The 19,301-nt window shown below is 48.4% G+C and overlaps 1 protein-coding gene across 2 annotated transcripts in view; it reads right to left on the bottom strand.

Moving 5' to 3' along the window:
* ASIC2 (acid sensing ion channel subunit 2) overlaps positions 1-19,301 on the bottom strand; it is a 399,189-nt gene that overhangs the window by 320,170 nt on the left and 59,718 nt on the right. The window lies entirely within an intron of this gene.

The following is a 19,301-nucleotide window of genomic DNA, read 5'->3' as shown; positions in this document are numbered from 1 at the left end:
TCCCTTAACCACCCCCTTCCAACCTTACTCATTCTGGCACCGAAATGTCTTTCACGGTCCTGTCCAGCTCATTTCTGGTCCCTTTCTGCCATCTAGTGGAGAACCGGAGTAACGCTGCACACTAATTGCATGCAATGAGATTGGGTCTAAACTCCTGCATTCTATTCTTCCCTCCCTCCAAACGGGGCTAATGATAAATCATGTCCCCCCCCCCCCCCCCGCGCTTTCTTCTCATCCGGCACCAAGAAAGGGCCCGGAATGATGGGTTTTGACAGACAGTTCATTCCCACCAAAGGTCAAAATGCCTGCAAAGGAGCTCCCGGGTGGAGCAGGGAGAATTGCTGAGAGATACGGAGGCTGATCTGCAGCACACAGCCCTGACTGGAGCCTGTCAGGCCTTTGGGTTTGATGGATAAGCAAGAGGGCTTTCCTGAAGGTCAAAAAGCAGCCACGTGACTTCAGAAAACGTTATTTTAGGCTACGGATTTCAAGTCTGACTCCCGACATGTGCTTTTGGATTGTGAATGGAGCGGGGAATGCTTTGGCAGAAGGCGCATGGAGGCGCAAATCAACTCCTGCCAGCAGATTATTTTAAAATTCCATACTGGAAGGTTCAGATTTGAAAAGTACATCCATTGTCAATGGATTTTTCAGCTCCGTGTGAAACTGGCACTAAATCCCCAGCTTTGCACTGGATTTGAACTGGGAGGAATGTGGATCCAGGAGCAAAAAAAAAAAAAAAAAAAAAACCCTAGGAAAGTAGGTCTTCTAAATGTCTGTCCCATCAGTTTCTCCAGGAAGATGTTCCCAGGTTTCATTTCCTCATGATGCTGTTGCTCCCTAGAGAGCCAATCCTTCCTTCAGGACTGCACTTCAGCAGCGTGACATCGTTGTTCTGTGCCACAATGGCCCCAAACTCAGCGGGAAACGAAAAGCAAGCAGAGAGCAAGAATAGATGTTTAAAAGGTCTTGATTAACCTGTTTCATCTTTGAAAGGAAGCCCCGGTGGTGGTTATCTTGAGGAAACTGAGAGGGACAAAGTTTTCAGCCTCACGAAGTCCCCTGAGAATTACCCGCATGAGGAGATACAGCTAGCACACTACAAGACATACAGGCGGATTCTGGAAACAATCTGGAAAGTAGCTCTGGTACAGTGGGAGAGCATCTGCTTTTGCTGGCATCACAATCTGCGAGTAATTGGGTGAAGTCAACTCTGAAGGGTCGTTGTAGTCAAGTTGTTAGGTTGCTCAACTTATTTATTTACTTGCGTAATTTGTCACAAACCTAAGGTGCAATTCCAAGGGACACAAAACAAACTGAGGCATTTCTTGCAAGTCCAGAAGCTGTTGATTAAAGTCCGCAGGGAGCACTATAGGCCACTTTGCAGTAGCAAGGCTTTGCTAAGACCAAGTAACTAATAAAAATCTGGGGTTCATAGAGGCGATCCCCCTCCCTCACACACACACAAATTTGGTGCACCAAAATACTTTCCCGCTGAACACAGGTTCTTATCTTCACAGTAAAACCGGAGCAGAGAGTTCACACCCAGGTGCTAATGAGCTGGCATGGCCATTTGGCCTTCAGACATAACAAAGATGTGGATACAGATAAAACTACAAAGGAGCAGACCAACCTGGGAACCAAAATGGGAGCAGGGAAGGGAGGGTGGATGAAAGCCACCAGAAAACCAAAGTAAGGATGGGACGGGGGGTTTGACAGGAGGAGAGAAAGAGGGAATCATGTGAGAAGGGGGATATAGAGAAAAGTAAGAGGCTCCCAGAAAATCCTTGCAGGTTTTGCAGTTGGGCTGAGGAGCCCTCGCTGCACAACGGGTCTATAACTTCCCCAGGTAGAACTTGTCAGGCAGCAGGAAAGAGGGAAAGCTGAAGATGGGAGGGGACAGATAAAGGCAGGCTTGTTGGTATGTTGGGAAGGAGAATAGGCACCAGGAAAAAGGGGCTACGGGGGCTGCCAAGGAGGGGAAAGAGGAAATATTGTGGGAGGGTTCCATGGGAAGCCTGCCTCTTTCTTGTGAATATCTATCTTCTAAATATATACATAAAATCTCCCAGCAACCACTCCTTTTTATAGAGACAAGCTCTGGGAATCTTCGAAGCCTCTCCAAATTTAAACAATTAAAATTAGCTGAAGGTTGTTTCTTCCTTTTCTCTGCACCAGAAGAAGAAACCCTCCCTGAGCATGCCCACGGCGCAATACCTGAGCATGCACAAGGTGCACTTCCTTCAAATCCAGCTCCACCTCACCACCCCTGACTGGGATCGACGGGACAATGAGGAAAGCCCCCCCCTCCCCAGAAGAGCCCAAGTAAGCTAACGCTGCTTGTGGCATCTCTTGTTCTTCACAAGCGCTTCCGAAATGGTTTCCCCCGTGATGTGCCCATTTCGAAGTGCCGCTTTTACCATTCCCCTGCAGTGGCAACAGCATTCCAGCACTCTGTCATCCCACCTGGGCGATCCTTCAGAGGACGACGCACCGGGTAATTGCTGCTCTCATCCATCAAAGCGAGGGCCTTTTAAATATGCAGGAAGTGAGTTTATGCTTTCAGACTTCAATGTCTTCACGGTGCAGAGATGATAACAGGAAAAGCAAATAGTCCCCGGGGGAGATTTTGCTGGGCATGACACCCTCCGCCGTTTTGGCAGGTCTGCAGCTAAGGGCTCAGCAAATATACCCCATCGTTTTTAATGGGACTGTTCTTAAGAAGCATTGTCGGAAATCATAGAAGCCCAGAGCGGGAAGGAGTCCCGACAGGCCATCGAGTCCAACCCCCTGCTCAGGGCAAGGTCTGCCTAAAGCATCCAGGGCCTAAAGCATCTGTCCAGCTGCTGATTGAAGACCGCCAGTGAAGGGGAGCTCACAATCTCCTTAGGTAGCCCATTCCACTGCTGAACTACTCAGACTGAATTTTATTCCCCTGGTATCTAGCCAGTACCGCTCTACACGTAGTTTAAACCCATCCCTGCAGGTCCCATGTACTGCTGCCAACAGGAACTGTTCCCTGCCCTCCTCCAAGTGACAACCTTTCAGATACATCAAGAGAGTCACCATGTTCTCTCTGAATCTCTTCCAGGCTGAACATTCCCAAGTCCCTCAGCCTTTCTTCAAAGGGTTTGGTCCCCAGTCCTTGGATCATCCTTGTTGCTCTCCTCTGCACCCTCTCCATGTTGTCCACCCTTTTCAAGGGTTGTTGTTCACCAAACCCTGGTTGGGAAAGCCTGCTATAGGGGGTGGAATCTTCCTCTGTCCCCTGTTTCAATCATAGATTTGACTATTACCACTAAAAACTAATCACAGCGCCATAGCAATGGTGCTGCCGTTCCAGGAGTGAGTCCTGGAACTTCCAGTGAGTCCTGATTTCTTTACGCTCAGTGGTGCATAGTTGTGCATGCTGTGGAACACGGGCTGAAGGAATCACTCAGGGTCCCCGCGGACAGAGGATGCATTCTTCATGCGCCCTGGGCATTGCAAAGCATTGGTGGAGTGTCCCGCTGGGTGAAAATGTCTGCCATTGTAAAGCTCTCTCGTGGGAGAATCTTTGGAGACACCCCCTTCCCCTCAAGTTGGAAAACTCACTCAACCAGGTTTACCAACCTCCAGGGAGGGCCAGGCGTTCTCCCGGAATTACAACTGATCTACGCACTACCAAAAACATTCCACTGCAAGAAATGGCCGTTTGGGGGGAGGTTTTGGCCTCACAGGTCTGCTGAGCACCCACCTCATGCGCCACCCCCAGATCTCCAGGGCAGAGATGACAACTCTTCTGACTCCTTTGTTCTCCAGTGCTCTGCTCCGTGCCATTGCGCTGGAGCTCCACTGCGAGCAGAAGAGACTCGTCTGTGCAACCCCCCCCCACCCCCTGGTAATCTTCACTGTTATTTAAATCAGCATCACATCAGCTTGGGCTGCCCCCCCCCCCCCGCCGCTGTCTGCCCTGTTGGCGGAACACGGTTGAGGCATTACGACCAATTGGGCAGCCCAACAAAAGCAGCCGCAGCAGCTGCAGCAGAGTAGCAGCTGGAAGCTAGTGGAGGAGGGGATGTCAAATGGAATGATGAAGTTCCCTGGCAGGAAAGTCCCCTGGATTCCTCCTCGATGGGTGACCCTCCTGAGTATGGCAGCAGCAGGGCCAGGATGGCACCTGACAGAATCCCGGAAGCCCTGAGGTTGGCATCTCGGTGGAAACATCAGCATTTAACTCCTTGCTTCTCCGACAGCAGTAGGTTTGCATTTAGGGCTTAGGAAATAAAAATGCCGTCTGCAACCCTGAACGCTCCTCCCCCCACCGCCACCCATGTGCATATATTCCACTAGATTTCTCTGCACTTCATTATGTACACTTAGTGTCATTTTGCTGTACATCTTACGACAGTTTCCACTTCTCCTTTCCTCATTTGGCAGCCTGGCTTTCTCCTGTTGTTCGCCGTATGAAATAAAACGTTTCACTGCATTGTCCTCCAGGCTTGTAAATCCTTCTTTATCGTGTGTGTGATTCTGTGTGTTTGTGTGCTGTGCTCTAGGGCTGCTGTTTGGAGGCTTTACACGGTTCTTACCCCCTTGCTTTGAGTTGCAATCCGCTTTGAGCCTCAGCAAGAAATGCTGACAATGAATGAATGAATGAATGAATGAATGAATCAATCAATCAATCAATCAATCAATCAATCAATCAATCAATCAATCAATCAATCAATCAATCAATCGTGTTGAACAAGGATCTGGGAGCACCAAGTTCAAATCCCCAGCTTTGCTGGTGACCCTGCTCCAGTCACTCAGATGGTTTCCGCACTAGCGATATAATTCAGATTTGCATTTTTAAAGGGTCAACTTTTTCATCCATTTCTACCCTAAAATAAAAAACAGCTCTACTTCTTTTTCTAAAACAAATGAATCACCTGCCAGCCAGGTAAGGGACTCACATGTTGCCTTTGGTGTTCGACCTTTCATCTGCTACCTGTTCTTGTTGTTAATCTTTCAACTGTATGTTTTTACGTCCTTGCTTTTTCTTCCCAGGAGACCATTTCGATACCAGTTCCACATAGCCCTCTTCTACCTCTATAACCACCTTGGCGTCCTACAAAAGAGGCCGACATAAAGGCCTAAGGATCGTAGCATGAAACAGCTCCCTTTGGCCTTCTTTTTCCTCTTTTTCCTCTCTCCAAATGAAGGATTCGAGAGAACTGGATGGGTTGCACACTATTTTGAAGAAGAAGAAGAGTTGGTTCTTATATGTCGCTTTTCCCTACCCGAAGGAGGCTCAAAGCGGCTTACAGTTGCCTTCCCATTCCTCTCCCCCCCCTGTGAGGTGGGTGAGGCTGAGAGAGCCCTGAGATTACTGAAGAAGAAGAGTTGGTTCTTATATGCTGCTTTTCACTCCCCAAAGGAGTCTCAAAGCGGCTTATAGTCGCCTTACCTTTCCTCTCCCCACAACAGACACTCTGTGAGGTGGGTGAGGCTGAGAGAGCCCTGAGATTACTGCTCGGTCAGAACAGCTTTATCAGTGTCGTGGTGAGCCCAAGGTCACCCAGCTGGCTGCATGTGGAGGAGTGCAGAATCGAACCTGGCATGCCAGATTAGAAGTCCGCACTCCTAACCACTACACCAAACTCTCGATTTTGTGTCGTTCGGTGACTAGCATGGCTGCCTGCAGCCTCAGTATACTTATCTCAATAACCCTAACACAACTCAGTAACTATTATTTGCCCAGAGATTGAGAAAGGATGGCTTGCCCTCAGGAGCTCAGGAAGATACATTTGAACAAGGGGTTTCCTCATTCACTGCTTGTCCCATTAGCCAGTATGCTAGGCCTCTGCATTACAGAATCGAAAATAAGGATTAATCCATTAAATCTGCACCGTGGGAAGCCAGATCTAAGAGATAATTACAGAGCCGTCCAGTAGCACCTTAAAGAGGAACATTTATTTTGGCGTAAATTGACAACGGAATAAATTCCCTCATTCTCTAAGGTGTAGCCTAGGATTTAAATAATGATTCGATTCTGGCCCAGATTGCCAACCCCCAGGTGGGACCTGGATATCTCTGGCAGATGATCTCCAGACTACAGAGATCATATTACAGATGATCTCCAGACTACAGAGGTCAGTTCCCCTGGAGAAAATGGATGCTTTGCACCCAACTGAAGCCCCACCCCACCCCTCCCCAAACCCACCCTCTCCAGGTTCTACTCCCAAAATCTCCAGGTAGTTCCCCACCTGGAGCTGGCAACCTGACTGATTACTCTCAAAGGTTGGACTCGGGGTCAGGGGAGATAGTATCTGTGGGCTTTATAGGACTGTAGCTTGTGGAGATTTTTAGTCTTAGAATTAGAATAATGGAGTCGTGCTGTTTTGTTTCTCCTTCATAGAATCATACACTGCAAGGGTCCATCACCTGAAATCATATAGGCACAAAGCTGGAAGGGGTCCTACAGGCCATCTAATCCAACCCCCTACTCAATGCAGGATCAGCCTAAAACATCCACAGTATCTGTCCAGCCGCTGCTTGAAGACCGCCAGTGAGGGGGGGGGCATATTACCTCCTTAAGCACCCATTTCTTCAATAAAGAGATTTCTTCAACAAAGAGCCTGCTTATTGGAGAGCTTGGCAGTAACCTTACAGCACCCCCTCCCCCCTCCCAATCAGACTTATCCATTTAAATTCTTCTCACGAGGCCTGATTCACCATCTAACGAGCTAGGTGGACACCTAGTGTGAATCAGTATGTGTGTGAGAGAGATCATTAAACCTGGAGGTAAATACATTTTTGCTAAAGGACCTCTAATAATCCGGGGTCCTTTATTCCTCTTGGGCAATGAAGGCGAGCCGTTGTGCAAAATGCCGAATAGGAACCAAGTGCGGACGAATCGGCAAGGCAAGCGATCTCCTGAGAGGAGACAACTATGGATCTGAAAATGTGGGCACAGGTACAACATACATAATTGCTTCCCCAAATATCACTCACTATTCTCACAGTCTGTCCACAAGACACACGAAGGGAATGCAGGAGGAGGGCGGGGGAGAAAAGAAAGGAAAACACAAGCGTGCTTAGCCTGGAGAAAAGGAATGCAAACCAGGACATGCAAGCCATTGTCAAAGGCCCCAAATGCTTTGAAATGTTTGAAGGGGCCGATGAAAGAAATATTTACTGGAGCCTTTGAGGAAGGTTAGAGTCCCTCTCCTTTCTTCAATGAAATGTTAATCTTCCCTTTTTAAAAAGACATCTCTTTAAAAGGGAGCGCTTGAACTGATCATAAACAGATCTTTTAAAAATCTACTGCCCTTATGAGCAAGTCCTATATGCTCAGCACCGGTTTGCACTGGAGCGTAACTTTAAGTAGGATCGACCAGATATTTCAGGAAATGTCCCTGCAGTCCTTGAGGACCACTTTTCACACAGGAGATCCAAGGACGCTCTTCAGGGAAAGAAGCATTTGCTCCGTTGTCAGAAGCCAAAGCACCAACTTGATAGACGTGGCCCCACCTAACAGAGGAAATCTGAGGGGTCTCTCGGCCTCACCTAACTCTCAGAGTGTCTGCTGTGGGGAGAGGAAAGGGAAGGCGAATGGAAGCTGCTTTGAGACTCCTTCAGGTAGAGAAAAGCAGCATATAAGAACCAACTCTTCTTCTTCAGTAATCTCAGGGCTCTCTCAGCTTCACCTCCCTCACAGGGTTTCTGTTGTGGGGAGAGGAAGGGAAGGTGACTGTAAGCCACTTTGAGACTCCTTTGGGTAGAGAAAAGCGGCATATAAGAACCAACCTATTGGATCCACTGGCCTCTTTGGATGAGCTCTCCAGGGTGCTGATTCGAGCCTTCAGGGCAATACGGTCTGACCATGGCACTCTCATGGATTGTGTGTGTGCATGTGTGGGAGAGACAGAAACAGAAAGACAGAGACAGACAGAGAGAGACAGAGACAGAGAGTGCGAGAGAGAATTTTGGGAGCTGTCTCAAGTCCTGAACAGCCTAACCCAGTCCTGGTTACTTTAAACTTCCAGATATTCCCCCTGACTTCTTGAAGGACTCGTATGCCGAATCAGCTCCTGCCTTGTTCAGTGACCGAAAGAGCCATCCCTTGGCTGAATCATGGCATAAACACCAGAGAAGAAGTCTTATACAGCAGATTTTTGGATGTCATTAAGCGTTGGCACAGTGGGAGGAAAAGAGATCCAACTCAGAGGGCACAATAGATCAGAATATTCTCCTGAGCTGCTTTGTTAACATGAATGGGACCCACGGTCTCTGTTCATGACTCCCAAGTGCAGGATTTCCGGCCTCCAAATCCCTTTGCATTTTCTACCTCTGTTCTCAAAATGTCTCCTTGCAAATATTCTAATTTCTTCTACTTTCTTTTTTTTTTTTTTTGCTGGCTTTGTTGTTCCAACCAAGCTATAAGACTAGCGGAGGCTCTTAATTGACACAATTAATCAAGAACACAGGAGGCGCCTCGGCACAAACATAATCCTCCAAAATACCCAACGAGGCAGGCAGGCTGGCCACAGAAATCTGCCCTCCAAGGAAAACGGGAAATCACATTTTGCCGACTGATTTTGCAGATTCGAGGAAGGGCCAGGTTTCTACCAAGGCCCTGTCATTAGACTCCCCCCGCCCCCCATCTACCCACAGGCACAATCCAGACCGCAGCAGGTCCCAGGAAGAGAACAGCCACCCCAAAGGAAAGAAATATGCAGAACAAATATGGTGCCGACAATTGAAACAAGCCACGTGCCCCACAAGAAAGCAGAATCACTGGACTAGCGTAGCACAGAAAGGGGGGAAAGACCCACCTTCTTGCCCCAGAGCCCCTTTAGAGAAATACTATTATGGTGCGTCATTAGAATACAACCATCTTGTATTAAACATGAATGGCTGTACCCTAAAGCAGAGGTAGTCAACCTGTGGTCCTCCAGATGTTCATGGACTACAATTCCCATGAGCCCCAGCCAGCATTTGCTGGCGGGGGCTCATGGGAACTGTAGTCCATGGACATCTGGAGGATCACAGCTTGACTACCCTTGCCCTAAAGGGCTTCTGAGTGGGTTTGAAGACCTACTCTTTTAGGACGATCTGAGGTAGAGCAATAAGAATTGGCATGGCTTAGTGTAGAGCCAGCTTGGTGTCGTGGTTAGGAGTGCGGACTTCTAATCTGGCAAGCTGGGTTGGATTTCCTGCTCCTTCTCCACATGCAGCCAGCTGGGTGACCTTGGGCTCGACACAGCACTGATAAAGCTGTTCCGACCAAGCAGGAATATCAGGGCTACTCTCAGCCTCACCCACCTCACAGGGTGTATGTTGTGGGGAGAGGAAAGGGAAGGAGACTGTAAGCTACTTTGAGACTCCTTCTGGTAAAGGAGTGGCATATAAGAACCAACTCTTCTTCTTCTTCAGTAATCTCAGGGCTCTCTCAGCCTCACCCACCTCACAGGGTGTCTGTTGTGGGGAGAGGAAAGGGAAGGCAGTTGCAAGATGCTTTGAGATTCCTTCCATCAGTGAAAGGCAAGCTATGAAAACCAACTCTTCTTCTTCCTCCTCTGTTTAGGAGCTCGAGGAATAGCAATTTGGGAATCAAAGGCAGAAAACCCTCAGTATGGAAGCTGGATAAAAGCAAGAATATTTGTCAGGCTCTCAGCACACGTAGTTTGCTTGGAGGGAGCGGGGAGGGGGGACTTCTGCTGTTTACAGATTAGCACTAGTCAGCATGCTAGACTGTGTGGGTGTCTGCCTGTTCAGCATGTGTATTTGCAAATAAACATGTATTGCAGGCACGCAGCGTGCCTGCGGTGCACCCTCTCCTCACAAGAAAACAGCCACAATAGCAGCGACCCTGGAAACTCCCAGCTGCACACACAAAGCGACATGAAGGGATAACAAAAGAGAGTGCCTCTGGGTACGTGCAAGGTGCTCCCTCCCTGACACCTACACATCTAAGATTTATGAGGTTATGAGGCCAGAGCTCCCTGCTCCTCTCCTGTAAAAACAAAACAAAGCCATTATCACCGCCGCCAGGCCCTGGCCACACACCCAGGTTTCAAGTTGCAGGCAGAGAAAGCATCTGTCCCAAGCTGTTATTCTTGCCTCACGTTTACCATCAAGATAAGATTCAGGTGAGCAGCTGTGTTGCCCTGCAGCAATAGAACAAAGTTCTCTCCTACACACAGAAATGAAACTGGTCTGAAAGGAGCCATTGGTTTTGAACTTCGGCCCTGGGAACAGTCCATCTTGACCTGGCAAGATTCAAATGGGTAGCTGTGTTGGTCTGAAGTAGCACAACAAAATCAAAGCCCAGTAGCACCTTTAAGACCAATGGGTCTTCTAATCTGGAGAGTCAGGTTTGACTCCCTGCTCCGCCATATGCAGCCAGATTGTTGGCCTTGGGCTAGCCACGGTCCTGTTGGAGGTGTTCTCTCAGAGTAGTTCTACCAGAGCCCTCTCATCCCCGCCTACACCACAGGGTGCCTGTTGTGGGGAGAGGAAGGGAAAGCGATCGTAGGCCACTCTGAGATGCCTTCTGGAAGAGAAAAGCGGGGTATAAAAACCAACTCTTCTTATTCACAGTCAATTGCAAGCCACAGAGACTGAGATGTTCTGATAGGTCCCAAGTGTCACGTGACCACTCAGGCAATGCCTGAAACTGGTGTGGAAATGGCAGCCCCAGGTCCTCCCTACCTTCTAGACCACGGGTAGTCAACCTGTGGTCCTCCAGATGTCCATGCCCCTGCCAGCAAATGCTGGCAGGGGCTCATGGGAAATGTAGTTCATGGACATCTGGAGGACCACAGGTTGACTACCCCTGTTCTAGGCCACAGTGATGGAGTAAATTGTTAGGTGCTGGGGCCAAGCTGGTAAAAGTTGGAGCTTAAGTCTCATCTGGATACCTGTGTGCTAACTGGAGGGAGGAAGCAAATGAAAGCCAGTAGGTGTTTTTTTCAGTGCCAGCAGGAAGTCTACTATTCCTGTAAAACACTTACTCTCTGCTCTTCAGCAGAGCCACTTACTGTATCAATAACACATGCAGATTTAACTAGAGGCATCAAGAATAAAATCAACAAGAGATGGACAGGGGTGGGGGGAGAACAGCCAACAGATAGACTAATCAATTAAATAATATAACACAAACAACCAGATTTCACGCTCAACAGGCCCATCGGATAAACACTGATTAACTTAAGCCAAAGGCTTGCTTGGGGTGGGGAGTGCCATTTTATTATATTTGTGCAGAAAATACATATCCACCCCGCCCCGCTTCTACTCAACAATACCCAAGGCAACTTCCAACAGGAAAGATAATAACTTCAAGAACCGCAAAACAAAATCAGGGAGAAAGAAAGCGCAAATCGAGATCAATGGCTAAGATAAAACAGCCTTAAAGCTCTGCAGCTGCATTTCTAAAAGGCCTTTGGAAGAGCAAGAACACAGCCCGTTTCAAAGGCCTTCTCCCAAGGGCCAGACTTCTAAATTACGCCTGGAGGAGCCAGCCAGCTGTACCTCCAAGGACAAGGAATTCCAGAGCTTGAGGGGAAAAGCTGGGGGAGGGGGAGGAAAACACTGTTTCGAACATTTCCCATCATCACACCCGATTCTGTGTGTTTCCACAACATACTCCTGGAGATTTGGGGATGGAGCTTGGGGAGGACATGGGCCTCAGTAGGCTGCAGTGCCATGGACTCACCCCCCCCCCAATCAAGACATCCACTTTTTCCAGGGGAACTGATCTCTGTAGTCTGGAGATTATCAGTATCTCCAGAGGATCCCCAGAACCACTAGAGAACAGAGCCTCCAATCCTCATGGTAGTCAACCAGTCCAGAAGGATACTTTGCAGGAAAAGCTCTTTCTTACTGATGTGGAACACATCTTCTGGCACGCCCCCTGAAACGGATGTGACTATGAAGGTCATGTCCCCAAGGAGCACACCTGAAGAGGCAGGAGGGTGGCACTGCCTGTGCAGCCTCTGTGGGCTGGAGTGGTGGCCACAAAGCCACTGGGGGCTGAGGCAGCATCTACACAGCCTCCATAGAATCATAGAGTTGGAAGGGGCCACACATGCCATCTAGTCCAACCCCCTGCTCAATGCATAGAATCATAGAATCATAGAATCATAGAGTTGGAAGGGGCCATACAGGCCATCTAGTCCAACCCCCTGCTCAACGCAGGATCATAGAATCATAGAGTTGGAAGGGGCCATACAGGTCATCTAGTCCAACCCCCTGCTCAATGCAGGATCAGCCCTAAGCATCATAAAGCATCCAAGAAAAGTGTGTATCCAACCCTTGCTTGAAGACTGCCAGTGCAGTCTGCGGCCCCACCTGCAAAGCCTCCGTGGGCTGGGACAGTGCCTGCAAAGATGCCAGGGTTGGAGCACTGCCTGCACAGCCGGAAGAGGCGGGTTCCTCCTGTCTCAACAGGTAAGGAGGTAGGGGGAGGGGGAGGGGGAGGGGGAAGGGGAGGGGGAGAGGGAAGGAGTTTGAGTGTGGGTGTTTGAGTGTGTGATAGAGAGGGAAGGGGGAGGGACCAGGGAGGAGGTCAGGAAAGCAAGAGGGAAGGAGAGAGAGGGAATGGGGAAGTGGGGGTGAAGGAGTCTGCATTTGTCTGAAGGTGTGTCTGGGAGGGAGGGAGGGAGGGAGGGAGGGGGAGGGACCAGGGAATCCCACAGTAGGGCTTTAGGTCAGGTTTTCTCAGCCAGGGTGTCATGAAACCCTAGAAGGTTTTCCTGAATGGGTGCAAGTTAATTTTTTTTCAATTTGTTTAACCTTTATCAGGTGACCACCCCACCCACAAAACCTGGCCAATGATGGGCCTGCAGGGAGTGGGAAGGGGAGGGGCCTCTAATGGGCATGTCCCCATCTATATTCTACATCAGGGGTAGTCAACCTGTGGTCCTCCAGATGTTCGTGGACTACAATTCTTATGAGCCCCTGCCAGTGTTTGTGGGCAGGGGCTCATGGGAATTGTAGTCCATGAACATCTGGAGGACCACAGGTTGACCACCCCTGTTCTACATAATCACACCACTTCTTGGGTTTCTCAGAGGAATGTTTCAGGGGTTTCTCGATGGTAAAAAAGTTGAGAAAGGATGAGTTAGGTATATCACTGTTGCCCAGGTGTAGTCAAACTGCGGCCCTCCAGATGTCCATAGACTACAATTCCCAGAAGCCCCTGCCAGCATTCGCTGGCAGGGGCTCCTGGGAATTGTAGTCCATGGACATCTGGAGGGCCACAGTTTGATTACCCCTGCTGTTGCCTTTCTCCCTAATGGGGACCCAAAGCACGATATCATTATCCCTGCTACCAATTTTTTGTTTTTGTTTTTGCAAGAGTACACGTCTCCATGATTGAATGGGGATTCAACCTAGGTCTGAAAGTCATTGTTTGGAAAGTGCTTCCTTTGGAACTGAGGGTTTGAATGCCACAGGTTCAGCCAGCCAAGAAGGAAAAGCCCTTTTGTGCATTTTCAGCAGCACCCATCCTTAAGAGCCATCCGAGGCCAAGCCGTGGCATTCAAAGCAGGCCAAAGGGCTAGAATGAGACTCCAATTAAGCCGGCTTTCCTTCTTCCAGACTGCCAGCTGTCTTTGGAAATGAATCAAGGGGTGAGCCTTCATGAGCATTTTGCATCTCAGAGTATCCCAGGTGGAACTTCGGGGAGGCTCGCTGCATAAGAAGACAAATTTGCCCGCAGTGTAGTTAAGTTGTAATAATTATGCAAGTATCAACAGATGCAGATTGCATCTCTCTGCTCATGACTGCCGGATGAATGCTTGAGGCTACAGCTACCGTTTAAACCCAGATAGCTAACAAGACGCTTTCGAACTATATTTTTTCCAGGGTGAAAAATTATTCTATACATTTGTCCAAAGTTCTTCATCATCATCATCTTTAAACAAACTTGTTAGGGGCGGTGAGGCAGGCAGCAAGGCAAAAATATTTTGCACATGGAAATGAAGACAGGGAGTGGAGAGAACATTAATAAAAATTCAATTATACACTTAACGGTTGCGTTAATTGTACTGTGACGAGATTTATCCGGGAGACAGGTGCTCCGTCTCCGCCAGCCAAACGGATCCGGAATCTATTTCACTGAACTTTGTGTTCGCAGTTTGTTGGAGAGTCCATTAATTCTTGCTGGGGGCACAGCTCAAAGAGAGATCTTTCTGAATGTCACAACAGGGGAAAGATGGAGATTCTCCGGGCCGTTTGGCCAAGACCGGAACACTCATTCCCGGCTCTAGAAAGGCCTCCTAAATAGGCATTAAAAGGCTGCTGCCAGAATGCCTGTCTATCTTCAGAAATCCTCTGCAGGCTGCCAATACACTCCTGAGCCCAGTTCAAGGTGTTGGTGTTAACCTTCAAAGCCCTAAACCAGTGGTCCCCAACCTTTTTTCGGGCCGGGGGTGGGAGAGGGTTTGTGCCTGCTGGTGCCTGCGCCCACGCCTCCCCCCCGAAGCGGCCGCTGGCATGCCCCCCCACCATGGCCCAGAACTGAGGGCTCCATGGACCAGGACCGATCTGCAGACCGGGGGTTGGGGGAAACTATCCTAAATGATTCCAAACCAGGGTATTTGAAGGACTTTCTCCTATATCACCATTTCCCAACCTTTTTTATCATGGAGGACCCTCCGAAATAATTTTTCAGGTTTCAAGGAGCCCCGGAAGTATTGTCCGCTGGCCACACCTCCCTGCCACATCCCTGGAAGTGACATCCCCACCTGCATTGACTGAGGGGTGGGAGAGACAGGAGGTGGTTGAAGGCAGGAGTAAGCGTGCAGGCTCTGCCCCCTCCTAGGCACAGAAACCATGAAAGAACTGACTCATGCTCGGGAGGGGAAGCACTTGAAGTGGTGGTTCCCTAGCTTGTGGCTGAGTCCATTAAGGCAGTACGAGGAAAGGCTGTGGATCCCGTCCAGAGCTCCTGCAGACCCCAAGGGGTCCACCGATCCCTGGTTGGGAATCCCTATCCTATATGTTCCCACCCAGGAATTCAAACCAGAGGGAGAAGCGCTCCTGAATGCCCCATCAATCAAACCTACCTTGTCGGGTAGGTACACAAGAGAGGACAGTGGCATCCCACAATTAAGGAACCATCTGCAAGACGGAGCTCTTCCGCCAGGTCTGTGGTTGAGGCTGGGGCTGCTGGGGTACATCGACTGCTCTCCCCCGGGCTTCTTGAACATCGTTGACCTCCTTCTCCTCCACCCCCCCTTTTTTAGGAATGGGGGTAGGAAGGGGATCTTATTATTGTGCTGCCATGTTGTGACATTTTAAAGTCTTTTAATGGGAGTTTTAATGGGTTTTTTAAGACATTGTAACCCGCCGCGAGCCATTTGGGAGTGGCGGGAAATAAATCGAAATAAATCGAAATAATAATAATAATAATAATAATAATAATAATAATAATAATAATAATAATAATAATAATAATAATAATCTCCCCAGGGAGCTCCACTTCCCCACCTCCCCATTTCTGACCTTTAGGAGACCGCTGAAAATGGTGTTGTTTAAGTCTGCATTTGAATAAAGCCATCCTAAATTACCTCTTTAAAGCACTCTGTTTTATGTATTTTATTTATCTGTCGTAAGCTGCCCTGAGCCTCATCAGGAAGAAAGGCAACTCAATAAGTCTTTCAATAAAATAAATAACAAACCGATTTCATCCCCACGGAGAGTCTCCTGAGCTCCCACCCCCCAAGCCTCCAGGAATTCCCTTAGCTGGAGTTGGCACCCTTGCCATGCTAAGAAGAACAAAACAGAAAGGAAGCACCCGGCTCTTTAGAAATAGCCTAGAGATATATACATGATAAATAAGGATGGTTTTTAAAACGGCTGAATCATTCTGCAAGGAGCTCGCAGGGGCTTTAAAATAGAAACCTTTCAGGGTCACTTATTGCACAGGGTTGGAAAGTTCCTTCCACAAATAAGAAAGAGGTGAACACACAAGCGTCCAAGTATTACCTCAAATGGTCCATTTTCATGATGGAGAGAGAGGTTCAGCCCGGGGAAAGAGTCTGGTGTTTTATAATACATCCATTAAAGGCCTTGGGGGGGAAATGTGCTGGGATTTACAGGTGAAGCTGCTGTTTCAGAGAAATTAGTTTAAAGTTCAGCACTGGGAAGTGGGAAAGAGAAGCACTTGCACACAAAAACAATTGCAATTTGTGCATAGCATTTGGATATTCCATGGATCTTCTGTTGCACGCAGAACTTCAGGTGAGGAAATGCTTCATCTGCAGCTGCCCTTCCGTCGTTCTCAGGATCCCCTTTCTATTCAATATTAATAAAATATTCCTTGGCCTTTTCCTTGAGGCTCAAGGCCTTTTACAAGTTCAACAAAGCCATACAAAAATCTATGAAAGCCCCATTTGCCAAGAAAAAGAGTCTGCCGATGATACGAGCAACATTCTGCAGAGACAGGGTTCGACAAGACCTGAACATGCTGGGAAAGTGGGAAGATGAGAACGAGATGCAATTCAATGCGGAGAAGGGCAGAGTTCTACATTTGGGTCGCAAAAATGAGACACATGAATACTGGATGGGAGAGACGCTGCTGGGAAGCAGTGTGGGTGAATGAGGTCTTGGGATACCTGTGGCCTGTAAGATAAATATGATTCTGTTATTCTAGTTCAGCAGTGGGATGGGCTGCCTAAGGAGCTGGGGAGCCCCCCTTACTGGATGCTTGAGGCTGATCCTGCACTGAGCAGGGGGTGAAAATGGATGGCCTGCATGGCCCCTTCCCACTCTGGGATTCTAGGAGTCTAGTTCAGCAGAGGAATGGGCTGCCTAAGGAAGTGGGGAGCTCCCCCTCACTGGCAGTCTCCAAGCAGCGGCTGGGCAGATACTTCTCCTGGATGCTTGAGTCTGATCCTGCACTGAGCAGGGAGTGGCATTAGATGGCCTGCATGGACCCTTCCAACTCTAGGTTTCCATGATTCTAATCCAGATGGCTGGGCTGGATTCCTCATTACATGAAGCCATCTGGGTGACCTTAAGTCAATCTCAGTTCTATTAGAGCTCTCTCAGCCCCGCAGAGGATCTCAGTTCTATTAGAGCTCTCTCAGCCCCACAGAGGATCTGTTGTGGGGGAGAGGAATGCAATTATAATAAGCTGTTTTGTGACTCCTTTTGTGATGTAGTGAAAAGCAGGGTATAAATGCCAGTTCTTATTACTTTCAACAGTTTAAGCCCTTTTCTATTCCAGGGTTTTTTTGTGACACTCTTTTGTACGCTGCAGGGTGGCTTCTGTTCTGCAGTTCCACATAAGACATCTACATGACACTTAGCAGTTTGCCTGCTGTAGTCTTGAAATGTGACTGACACCCTGGAACAGCTGGGAGAATGTATTTTTCCGCTTTAAATCTATGATGGGTAGGGAGGATCTGAGTCAGCTTCTATTTTGGACAACTGCACAGGAGTCAGAAGTTTGACAGTTACCTAACATGGGTTTTTCAAATAAAATACGCTATTTGCTCCTCGCGCTCTTGGGAAATCTAGGGTTTTTCTTTTGGAAATGAGCCACATTGTCACCATCTCTTTGCCTTTCAGAGCTAACCATGAACGGCAGACTTTCTGCCAACTTTCTGACCAATATCACGCTATACGCTGCTTTACAAGTCACTTTTTAAATGCATCTCACTAGTATTGTTCCTTTATCCCCAAAATTCCCTTTTTATTTGATTCCTCTTATTCACTTTTCCGCTTTCAAAAGAGGGATTTCTCTTTAATTTCCCTTCATTGTTTTCGGTCACAACATGTATAAGCTCTTTTGTAAATTGAGCCCCAGCAGCATTTTTTTAAACTGATGTTACACACCACATTGTTGCATTCTAGCTGGAGGATAGGGAAGACTGGAAATACGTTGCCTGTCTCTGAACATCTGCAGAGTGAAATTCTGATTCTTACCCCCAGAACACCTCTTCCTGCTCCTCTTCGCTTCAGTGTCCTTTTGCAGAGAGAAATTCGGTTAACAATGCAATGTCAGCGCTCCACCACTTTTTTAAGCATGGGGGTTATTAACTTGGTTTGCATCAACTGGGAGATGCGAGTTTGCTGCTGCTGTTCTGATTCCTGGCCATTAACAGGAGATGTGGACAGTGGTGAAATGCTCATGATTCGGGAGCAGGGGAGGTTGTTTGTGTTACGGAATGCTGCTTCAGTGCTCAATGTCTTTCCTTGGCCACTGGCAAAAGTTGACCAAAAGAAAAGGCGATGTTGGGATGCTTCACCTTGAATCTGGCACATGGGAGGGACCATCATGAAGTAGGTCATCCAGGGGAGCACCACTTTCAGCACAACCAGCCCCTGCTTAATGCTCAGCGAAAAGCATGGTAGGTTGGAAGCTACCAGCTTTTCTCCTCCATCTCAACCAATACCTCTCCTTATTATAGCCTCTATCCCATGCAGGTCCTATGAGTCCCACTGTAACCTTTTTGGGTGGCAAAAGAGAACTCCATCCTCCCCTTTTCTCCAGAAGAAACACTGATTGGATCCCAGCCAGAAGAAGGAGGAGGGTTTTTTTAATATACGCCACTTTAGTTTGCCCGAAGGAGTCTCACAATCACCGTCCCTTCCTCTGTGAGGTAGATAATGCTGAGAGATCCCTGGAAGAAACTGCTCTGTGAGAGCAGCTTCTAACAGGACTGTGACTAGCCTAAGTGCATCCAGTTGGCTGCATGTGGAGGAGTGGGGAATCAAACCGGGCTCGCCAGTTTAGAAGCCTCTACTCCTAATCGTGACACCAAGCTGGGTCTCCGGAGTCTGACCTCAAGAGTTCTTCTCACAGTTCCAGGAGACCCTCTACAACAGGGGTAGTCAACCTGTGGTCCTCCAGATGTCCATGGACTACAAATCCCATGAGCCCCTGCCAGCATTTGCTGGCAGGGGCTCATGGGAATTGTAGTCCATGGACATCTGGAGGACCACAGGTTGACTACCCCTGCTCTACAACAACCCTTCCCATCTTAGTTGCAAAAAAAATCCTGCTTCCCAGTTGTGGGTGCAGTACAATCGTAAGTACTTCTCTGTTTAACTTGTCTATCAGCAAGATCCAGCCAAAAATTTTGCAATGAGGAAGAAAAACAAACGTCCATCCGTACTCAGCTTGCCAAATACTTTTATCCTGCTGCTGAAATCCTTCAAGCCTTTGTTTCCATGGGCAGGGGGGGAGGTTTCCCTGGTGATGGTAGCCGGCAGTGTCATAGATGGTGGGCACAGTGCCCACAACCCCGTAGGGTCCCCAATTTATTGGCTTTGGCAGGCAATCTCCTGCTGCTATCGCCTGGCCCCAGCTACTGCTTGAGTGA

This window comes from Paroedura picta, chromosome 16, assembly GCF_049243985.1.
Source record: "Paroedura picta isolate Pp20150507F chromosome 16, Ppicta_v3.0, whole genome shotgun sequence".
Taxonomy (NCBI): domain Eukaryota; kingdom Metazoa; phylum Chordata; class Lepidosauria; order Squamata; family Gekkonidae; genus Paroedura; species Paroedura picta.
Note: the sequence above shows the minus strand (reverse complement) of the source record. Positions and strands in the feature narration are given on the sequence as shown.